General features: G+C 32.4%; 1 protein-coding gene across 2 annotated transcripts in view; it reads right to left on the bottom strand.

The window, feature by feature from the left end:
* LOC118742288 (RNA-binding protein fusilli-like) overlaps window positions 1–10,107 on the bottom strand; it is a 185,367-nt gene extending 175,260 nt beyond the window's left edge. For both annotated transcript variants that reach the window (XM_036474243.1, XM_036474247.1), the window contains exon 1: window positions 9,910–10,107. The gene's annotated coding sequence lies outside the window, so the exon portion shown is untranslated. The remainder of the gene's footprint in view (window positions 1–9,909) is intronic.
* Between the last annotated feature and the right edge of the window lie 245 nt (window positions 10,108–10,352).

Genomic DNA, 10,352 nt, shown 5'->3' with positions numbered 1-10,352 from the left:
GTTTTATATCGATAAGAATATCGATCTTCATCTTCATTCTTTTCTTCGTATTTATCTTTATTTTTGCATATTCCTCTTCATCTTTACCTCAAAGTGTTTAACTTTACCTTGATCTTCGTTTTTGCCTGTATCTCTAGGCATCTTTGTTTTTGTTTTTATTCTCAAACCGCTAAACCGCTGAGAACCATTTCCATGTGCATTATTCCCCTTGAATTTGACAATTTACTCCCAACCAACCAACTGCCGCTAAAGAAGTTTCACTTCATAAATTCAAGAAATGTTCTTACCCTTTCAGTTACCCTAATTCTTATGTATCTGTCATTGTTTCAATTTTCGTCTTTATCTTCACTTTTGCCTTCTTTTTTTTGACTTCATCGTTATCATTTATTTCTTCATCTTCATATTAATCTTTATTTCAAAGCTTAATTTCAAATGTGAAGTGAAACAACATGAGAAACATATCAAATTGAACATGTTGCAGCAACATCTATACACAAATACGAAAATGTTTAAACGATGGTTTGGCCGTAATTTTCAACCAATCGCGAAACCATAAAAACTCTGCTCATCTACGGAAAAATGCCTTTCCAACGGTGTTCTTGGTTTTGAAATCGGTTCGGTAGAATCGCCAAACGAACGGAGACAAAATTTATGTTAGCGTATTAATATATAGATGTTACAAAATAGTTTACCTCTTAAAATATTAGCGAAATTTTAGGATCGGTCATATAAACGGCTCTGTTAAAGAGGTCTAATATTCTATTTTCGCCGCTACTTTCCCTTGCATATGGTTTTCGGATATTATTTTATACATAAATCATTATTATTTTTTATTAATATATTACTATGAAAAAATTTTCTACGATTACTATTTACGTCAACATGAGAAAAATCACGTTCAAAAGCATATTGAGAACCATTTTGCCTCTGCCTTGAAAGGGTTAAAAAGCGTATCATATATAACAGACTCTGCATTAAAGGATTAAATGTCGCACTTTCATGAAAAAAGTTGAATGGCTAAATGATGGCCGGCGTCCAACTTTGTTGGAAGCGATTAGTTGAAAGGCCGTTCAACCAAAAGTTTAATGCAAAGTTATCAATGCAAACGTCTTTTTATGGCGAATATTTTGATATTTTTTCATATTTTGATATTTTAGCGATTCAACTTTTTTCCGTGCAACCCTGCATTGAGTTCAACGCAAAGTTCAACAATGCAAGAACTGCTTAACATCAAACACATATTGCACCGTGGAAGAATAATATTTTCTTGGGACAAACGAAATCGCCATTACTTTTTATAGAGTAATAGTATTTTAATCAATAACGTATGTATTTGTGTTGAAGAGTTGTTTTCTTAATAATAAGAATAAAAGAAATTAGTTATATTTAATATTTTTATTGAGCTTTGTACCACGATTGTTTATTAGGAAAAATTGAAAAAGCAACAAAGTCTAAGCGGTAGAAGTTATAGCACTATTTCTAGATCTAGATCACCACATCTCCTCATTAGACTTCTTTTGATGTGGTGATCTCCGAAATAGTGCTATAACTTCTACCGCTTAGACTTTGTTGCTTTTTCAATTTTTCCTAATAAACAATCGTGGTACAAAGCTCAATAAAAATATTAAAAATAAAATGTTCATAAGCCACAATAACATTGACAAATACGAAATTAGTTATAGTTATCAAAATAGTTTTTGTTAATGCAAAAAATTTTTTTCTTTTTTTAACCGACTTCGAAAAAAAGGGGGAGGTTAGCAGTTCGTCGGAATATTTTTTTTTTATGTATGTTACCGCATAACTTTAGACCACGTCGGAAAGGTAGTCCCATACTAATCTGGTTTAGATCCGATCATTGGATCATGAAATATTTAATTCGAAATTTCAGACTTTGGTATCGATACTGAGTACTCATTCTGGCATCGAGCTCATGGTATCGATACTCTAAAAGTATCAGGGAAAAAGTAGCGATACTACTCAGTATCGGACTCATTAAAATCGTATATCTAGTTATTTCCTGAAATTAAAACAATATAAATTTAAAATATTTGATTTTTATTTCATTGCAGAACTTACTTTCACGGTAGAAGTAATTTTGATGTTAAATTTACATACATACATACAAATATTCATATATAAATATATACCCAGCCAGCAAAATATCCGGAAACGTATCCGAAAATTGAACCAATTTCGTATAAAAACCTGATGTTTCATCCGTTTTCCGATCCCATTTTTGGACGGTTTTCAGATCAATTCTCCCACTAAAGTGTTCATCCGAAACGTGTGTGCAGAAAACTATCGAAAATGGTTGTAAAACGGATGCGCTATTTTCCTGAAATTTGTCTGATTAAATCTTTCGTTGAAAACGATTTCATTATGAACTTCACAGAAACTTTTCCATAGTTGCAGGAAACCAAACAAAAAACAATTTATCCGTCAATTGAATAAATAATTTTAATGTGTTGCTTCTGACGGAATTCGAACCTGGGACCTCCTGAAAGCTAACAAATAGTACCACACTTCTCTGCACACTTAGCTACTGGTGAAAACGTATATATGTTTTCAAATGCTCAGTTTGAACAAATATTTTAAAATTATTGTTTTGAAATAAGATGATAACATTTTTCAGATACGAAAAATTAACAAATATGAAAATCGTTTTCTGAATATTTCCGGATACGAAAACTGTACGAAAACTTCAATTTCGGCAAAAAGAACGTTTCTCTGATGGCTGGGTACTTTCACGAATTTTAAGTTTTATTAAGAAATTTTTGTAAACTTTTTGGGTATGCATTTTTGTAGCCTATTCAATTTTAGTACAATAATGTGCAAGTTTGAATTAAAAGTCAACGGTAGTAGGCTACACGTAAATTTGAATAGGTTACAAAACTGCATACCCAAAAATTTTCTAAAAATTCTGCATTTTCGTGAACTTTGCGTAAAGTTTTATGGCCTTATTCATAAAAAATAAAAAAGGTTTGTAAACTGAAAAATGCCATTTTATTAAGCTCATTAAACCTACTTTATTTTTTACGAATAAGGCCATTAAACTTTAACTTATTTGGTTTATGATATGCAACAGACTACACGCAATTTCAGTTTATTTTAAGTGATGGACAAAATTGACTGATAGTAATCCATATAATCAAAGAAAGCAATGGAATAAAAAATTTAAAAAGTGTGTTTTTTTTAATTATTCGATACTACGAGTACTTTGCAAAGTATTGAGTAAAATCACCAAATAAGGTATCGAGTATTAAAACACTCATTTTTACACCCTCAGTATCGATACTTAAGGCTGGTTTTCACTATGTCATATTTTGACATCAAAATTTGTCGACATATTTTGACACAAGTTTATCTCTTTCATCCGCACCTTCGCTGATGATATTATGGGCCAAACGCGAACATATAGCTGGTATAGCAGCGTATGTATACGACTGAAGACCTTTCCTGATCTAACTCAGTCGATATACCGTTTTCTAATCGCATTTGACAATGTGTTTTCATTTATTTGACGACATTGTCATTGAATTTGACATAGTGAAAACAAGGCTTTACTCAATATCGATAGTATCGTTCGAACCCTAGCCTAAGGTCGTGGCCACGCAATGAGCGGCAAAGCGGCGAGCGGCGCCATACAAAACTGCTGCTCAGTGCGTGGCCACTTCAATAGTATCTCATATGTTTTAATTTTTAGCCGCTCAGCCGCTCGCCGCTTTGCCGCTCATTGCGTGGCCTCGGCCTAAGGGGAGGTCCCATACTAATTTGGTAATTTTTTTATACTTTTTAGTTCTTGTTATAACAAAAGCGTGTTTTTAGTTTTTTCAAACTATAATTTTTTTATTATTTTTTCCAACATTTTTTGACAAAATTTCAAACAAAAATATCCTCTTTTAGTCACTACTTCGAAACGAGTGTTTCATTCCGAGTACAACTGGGTACGATTTAGAAAAATCAATATGCAATTTCGGAAGTTGTGAATTTTTTAAAGATTCAGGGTAGGCCAAATAAGACCTCCATCCATAGTGCATAGGTCCATAATTTTCCTAGCAGTGATCGCAGTCGCTCCATCTTGTTGGAACCACAAATTAGGATGCTGCTCTGCCGTTGGTCGCAAAAAGTTGTCAATCATTGTTCTGTAAGAAGCCCCAGAAACAGAGTTGGGCAAAATTTATTCGAATGACGAATAACAAATGAATAAATTGTTTTTCTTGTTATTCGTAAATAATAAATAATTTTGTTTATTCAAAAAAAAAATTATTCGAATGACGGATAAATTATTTTATTCGTTATTCGAATAATTATTATCTTCATTAATTATTCGAATAACGAATAAAATAATAATAAAACAAGTAATTTATGTATATAGATATGTACATATATTTATGTATAAAATGATATCCGTTTTCGTTGTTGCGATTTAACTTAAACCCCTGGATAGATTTAAGTCAAATTTTCGGAGGTTTATTTATGAACCGATTTCGTTCAAATTCCAAATGTGTTCTTCCTGCATGATGAAAAATACTTATGCGAAAAATGGAACCGCTAGGTGGCGCTGCAGTTGAGTTATTTAGAAAATCCCTATTTATTGTACAATCAGGTTGCAATTCATAATGGTGCTGCAGTCGAAATCATTAGAAACCCCATATGTTTGGACTACTTTGTTTTTTATGTTTATATTATATGAATTTACGATGTCTCACGTCGTCATATACCCTAAATGCGACTTTGCATCTACCTCCGCCTGATGAAATTGCTCGGGCGGCCATTGCTGCAGCAGTAAGACTCAAGGAAACCAGCTCTTGGATATTTTAAAAGTGGCGAATCAGCAAGAAAAGTTACGACTACATCCTTCCAAGAAAGACCACTGTTGGTATATCAATGGCCAAATTTTACATCGACGGTTTTTGGCTCTCCTATAATAGAAAACGCACATCTGTGCTCTTCAGCTTCCTTATAAGGACTTTTGTTGGCCTACATAACATAAGCCTAGAAGTTGACGCATCGGACCAATGTTGTAGTTGCCAGACCATAGAAGAAGATTACGCACGCTTAGAAAAGATCTCACAAATGGAAATAAGACCATCGGTAAAGCTCATGACATTGAAAGGTATTTTTTCTCGCATATAGCATCAGAGCGCTATTCTTTTGGCAGAAATATGTGTGAGAAGGGTTCTGCTCTTTAGTTGTTCAACCTAAATTAAGAATTTTTACTTTACCCATATTTGGTTTTCAACGCTATTCTTGCATGGGCCAATGCAAAAAATCTTATCAGGGGCCGCGAAACCAGAGGGAATGAGCTAGTATTCTTGGCAAAATAGTAAACAGATTTCAGCTAACTCACAATCCTTGACAATAGAAATAAAAGTAAAAGGTGGCTCAATGTGTTAAAAATGAGTTTTTATTCATTATTTAAAATAACGAATAAAACAACAAATAAATTATTCGAAAGCAATTTATTCACGAATAATTTATTCGTAAATGAGTTATCTGCGAATAATTATATTACGGATAAAAGTTTATTCGAATAATTATCTAAATAACAATTTATTCGAATAATGCCCAACTCTGCCCAGAAATCGTTTCTGAGGTTGTATCCTCATTCTCGAAGAAATATGGGCGGATAACTTTTTCGGCCATAACACCGCACCAAGAAGTGCATCTGGATGGGTATAACTGGTGGTGGTGTGTTGCCCTTGGATTTTCAGAGCCCCACAATCTACAGCTTTGCTTAGAAATGCGCTTCATCCGACATCAAAACATTACCTAAAAAATCAATTTGTGTGGATAATTGTGTAAAACGAATAGCGTATTGTAGTCATCGTTGGTGGTCTTGGTGTAAGTATCCATTATGATTTTCCAAGAGATTAACTATAACTAGGGTTGCCAGATTCTGAAACGAAGAAAGGATTACTTTTCTATTTTCGATAGAAAAAAAGCAGTACAACACAAAAAAAGAGTACAATTTTTTCTTTAATTTTTTGTGCAATTTATTGTTAAAAATTACCATTATTCAGGTACAAACAAACAAAGATATCTCAGATATATTTTTCAAAGCACTAATAAATGTTAAAAATAAATAACTAAATTCTACAAAATAATTCCAGACTCGTCCCAAATATATAGCCATTTTTTTAATAATATGAATGGCAAAGTACAGGGCGTAAAATAGTAACTGACGCACAGGTTTTTTGAAAAATAAAACTATTGTTAACTGTGTAAATATTTGACTTTAATTTTATTAATTACTTTTAAAATGTTAATCCTTATTTGCATCTTCCAGCTTTGGGAGATAAGTACATTTATTTTTCAGGTGTATATTTTCTTAGACTTTGTATAAAAAAAGAAAAAAAAAACTGTCTAGGGTTGGTCGAATGAATGGCCCCCTAGTCACCAGTTCCGAGTCTATTCGATTGCTTAGTATGAGGCCTTATATTAGACAAAAGGGGGGTGTAAATGACTCAAATGGGGGAAATTAACCTATGGTTACAGAAGATATGTAATAAAGCAACCGAAGAAAACCGCTGGTAAACCCAAATGAAGGTTAAAATTTAAAAACTAATTAACAAAATTTAAGTAAAATCTGTGGAAAATTAACAATAAACTACTTTTTCGCCTAATCTATAAAGGATCATTTTATTTTTCAAAAAAGAACCTGTGTGGCAGTTATTATTTTATACTCTGTTTATGATCAAATACTAATAGCTGGAAAAAGCAGTACAAAAGAAGTACAAAACTAAGAAAGAAGTACATTTCCAGCTATTTTTTTTGGGGAGTACAAGGGAGAAATTGCAATAAAGAAGGAGTACGTTTACTCCCAAAATCAGTACGTCTGGCAACCCTAACTAAAACATGCAGAAATAATATTAAAAAATTAAGAAGTTATACGTGTTTAAAATTGGTAGCTCTTATTTGGCCCACCCTGTACTTACAAAATCACTACAGTTATAATTCACAGAATATTTTAATCAGATTGAATTCACTTTGAGGTTTCAATGGTTTGTCCAGTTATACAAAACGTCATAGCTTCATAATTTTTTTTATTGGTTGCTACCTAGTTTTACTCGAAATTAAATATTATTTTCTAAGTAATGACTAAAAGGTACTGAGGTTGTTCACACTTGCCTGGTTATCAGGTTATGTGGTTATATTTTTTATTTGGTTTACAGCAACAAAATACACTACAGAATAATAATTTTTAACCAGATAACCTGATAACTAGGCAAGTGTGAACAACCTCACTATTTTCTTTTGAAATTTTGAAAAAAAAATATTTTAGCTGTGTAAAAAGTAATAAAAATTGGTGAAAATTTTAGTTTTTTCCAAAAATGTTCCACATATTTACAATGTGCTCACAAAAGTTATTATTTCTATAAAAAGTACAAAACTTAAAATTGGTTAAAAATAACCAAGCTAAATATTGTTTAGTCATGCAAAAATAGTTTTTTAAGAAAAAGTTGAGAATTTAAGGATGTTAGAAAAATTTTGAAAACAGTTTCGTGAATTACTCGGCCAGCTCTACGACCTAGTTTTATTTTGTAACACCGTGTTATCTTTCATATTTTGATTTCCTGTCACGTTTTTTTAATTTTTTAGGTTTAAAAAGAAGAAAAAAATTCCGAAAAGCCTTAAACATTTCGCTTTAAACGTTTGAAACTCAAACACTATGTAAACTGTTCGTAACTAAAATAAAAATAGCGACGCTACTGTTTAAAAAATTCTTAGAATGAAAAATGCGCCTTTACTTTTGCCGATTGATTACATTGATTGGTGTACCGTTACACAAATTATTTTGTTTTTGAGTGATCAGCGTATTCATTTAGTTGAACTTGCGCTTTGGCAGTGTATGGATGTGGCAGTTCCATAGATTCACCTAAAAAAATTTTAATTGTTGTTTGGAATTTTTAGAAAAGGAAACGTAAATTAAAATTGTTGTAGTCATGTTCTTCTAATGTGTAACGATAAATGGATTTTTTCTTAGATCTGTGAAAATGCCACGAGGAAAATGGGTGGGGTTTAGTAGCGATCACAACTATTTCGGGCTATTCCGATCCAAAAAAAATTCCACACACTTGTAGTCAAGGGTCTACGCATTATTTTAGCACTCACTTTTGTAAATTTTGGTCACTAATTTATTTACAAATTGGGTTTGAAATATGTCCTTTTTTGTAAAATTCGGAAATTAGCGTACATTTATCACTCCTATTCTCCTTAAATAAGAATCCAATTTAAAATGAATAAGAACTTATTTTGGTGACTGCATTACCGACGACAGGGTGGATGTCTATGCTAGGTTTGCAGTTTCTTTGTGTTCTACGTTAACTTAGCAAATAAAGCAGGTGATTGCGCCATCCGCGGTAGCCGAATAGTGAGAGCTGCGTACTACAAGCCTGTAGGTCCCAGGTTCGATCCTCGGTTGGAGCAATCGCCAAAAAAATTTTGTTTTTATCATTTCTTTTATTTTTCTAAATTTTATTTGATTTATATACTTAATTGTTTTTTATTTTATTTTCGTTTATTTTATTTTATTTCACATTTTTATATTATTATTAGTTATTTTAAGTTTTTAGAGTTTAATTTAACTAAAAGGTCAAAAACAACTTTAAAATAAAAAATATAGAAGCTATAATTGAATCAATAAAAAAAAATTAAATGAATATTCTAGCCGTGGGGTTCGAACCTACGACCTCGCGGCTCGTTAATCCGCATTACTGCCGTCTGTCAAGGCACAATTTTGATCAGATCAATTACGGCGTTAATCCGGATCAACGTTGCCGTTGTGGAATAATCCATACTTTCTATGCTTTAAGCGGCGATTGTGTTTTTATGATAACCTGTGACATGACAGAAATACACTCGGAGATTTGCCATTGCCTACCCAGGAGCCACCGCTATTATAAAAAACTTGTTTGTTTATTATTTTTTGATGTTGGTCGGAAACTGGGCTAGAACCCAGGCCAAACGGAATGATAGCTCGCACTGCTAACCACTACACTATAGCGGCAGCCACATGAGGATAAAAAGTGCAAACGAAAATAAACGTGCCAAAATCGGAGGCATTCTGTTAATGGAAAGAATATTTATTTATACGCATTTAGCAATAACATAAGAAAAATGTTAGGAAAAACCAGTTTTATAAATTAGAGAATCTAGAAAATTTTAGTTGAGACAAAAGTAGTACACGCAAAGGATTTTCCAAAAACGTATTCAAATACTACTCTTTTTCAAAAGTGACATTTTATGTATGCACTTCATGCCAAATTTAAAATTTAATTTAAAATTTTAATTTTGGTGTCATGTGAAGTAAAATAGGGCCAAAAATGTCACGGTTTGAGCCAAATTGGCAGGGCTGGTAATATACATATGTAAATATGTATGGACATACATACATACGTGGGCACGTACGAGTACTAATGTAGTATACATTAGTTGCGCCCAGATCACATTCATACTAAAATCATCTCACTAAAATTATAATATTGCATTTCACACACGTAGTCTACAGTATAATATTGGCTTCTATAAATTCCAAGAATATTGGCAGCAATGTTAAAATTATGTTGATTAAAGGAATGGCAAAACGTACTATTATAAAAATACAAAAGAGGATGATCCTCTGCTACTACAAATCAGCACAAAAACACAAACTGAGCGTATCCCTCTTTAAAACTCGAAGACTCTTTTATTTACTTACAAATAATCTCTTATTTTCTTCTCCCCAAACTCTGCCCAGACAGTAGAAATTTTGCCTATGCATATACATACATACATGTACTTGCCTACATGGTTTTTGTAACAGCAGCGATTAACTTTTTGCCTGGTTATTACTTGTTGCACTTTAGACAATGTTCATTGTTATATACATACATATGTACATATGTATGTATAGATCTGTATACGTACATATTCCATGTAACTTTTGCATATACTCGATGAATCCAATCAGATGTCCACTAAATTGCACAGGAAATGATACTTAGTACATGTTGGTAAAACTATCACTTATAATTTTTGATTAAATAAATAGATTTCTTTTAAATAGTTCAAAACAGCGTCATTAAGATATGGCAGCATATTAAAGCGCAACGTACGCGGCTCTACTGGCTTTTAAACCAACAGAGACCGTCATGGACAGACACGATTATAAGTTAAATTTTTCTATACACATATGTGAACTACATACATACATATGTATACACGCTTAAGAAAATTGTGTAAGTGTGCTCGTAAATACAAGTTTATGCGATGTGTGCTGCGTTTACCTGTTGAAATAGCAGTTAAAGACGATACTACTGAGAGAGGAAAAACATTTGTATTTGTGTTCAAGTGTGGTGATCTTGACAACA

This window comes from Rhagoletis pomonella, unplaced genomic scaffold (genome assembly GCF_013731165.1).
Source record: "Rhagoletis pomonella isolate Grant_MI unplaced genomic scaffold, Rhpom_1.0 Rhpom_scaffold_00007, whole genome shotgun sequence".
NCBI classification, from domain to species: Eukaryota; Metazoa; Arthropoda; class Insecta; order Diptera; family Tephritidae; genus Rhagoletis; species Rhagoletis pomonella.
This window is presented reverse-complemented; position numbering and strand designations above follow the sequence as displayed.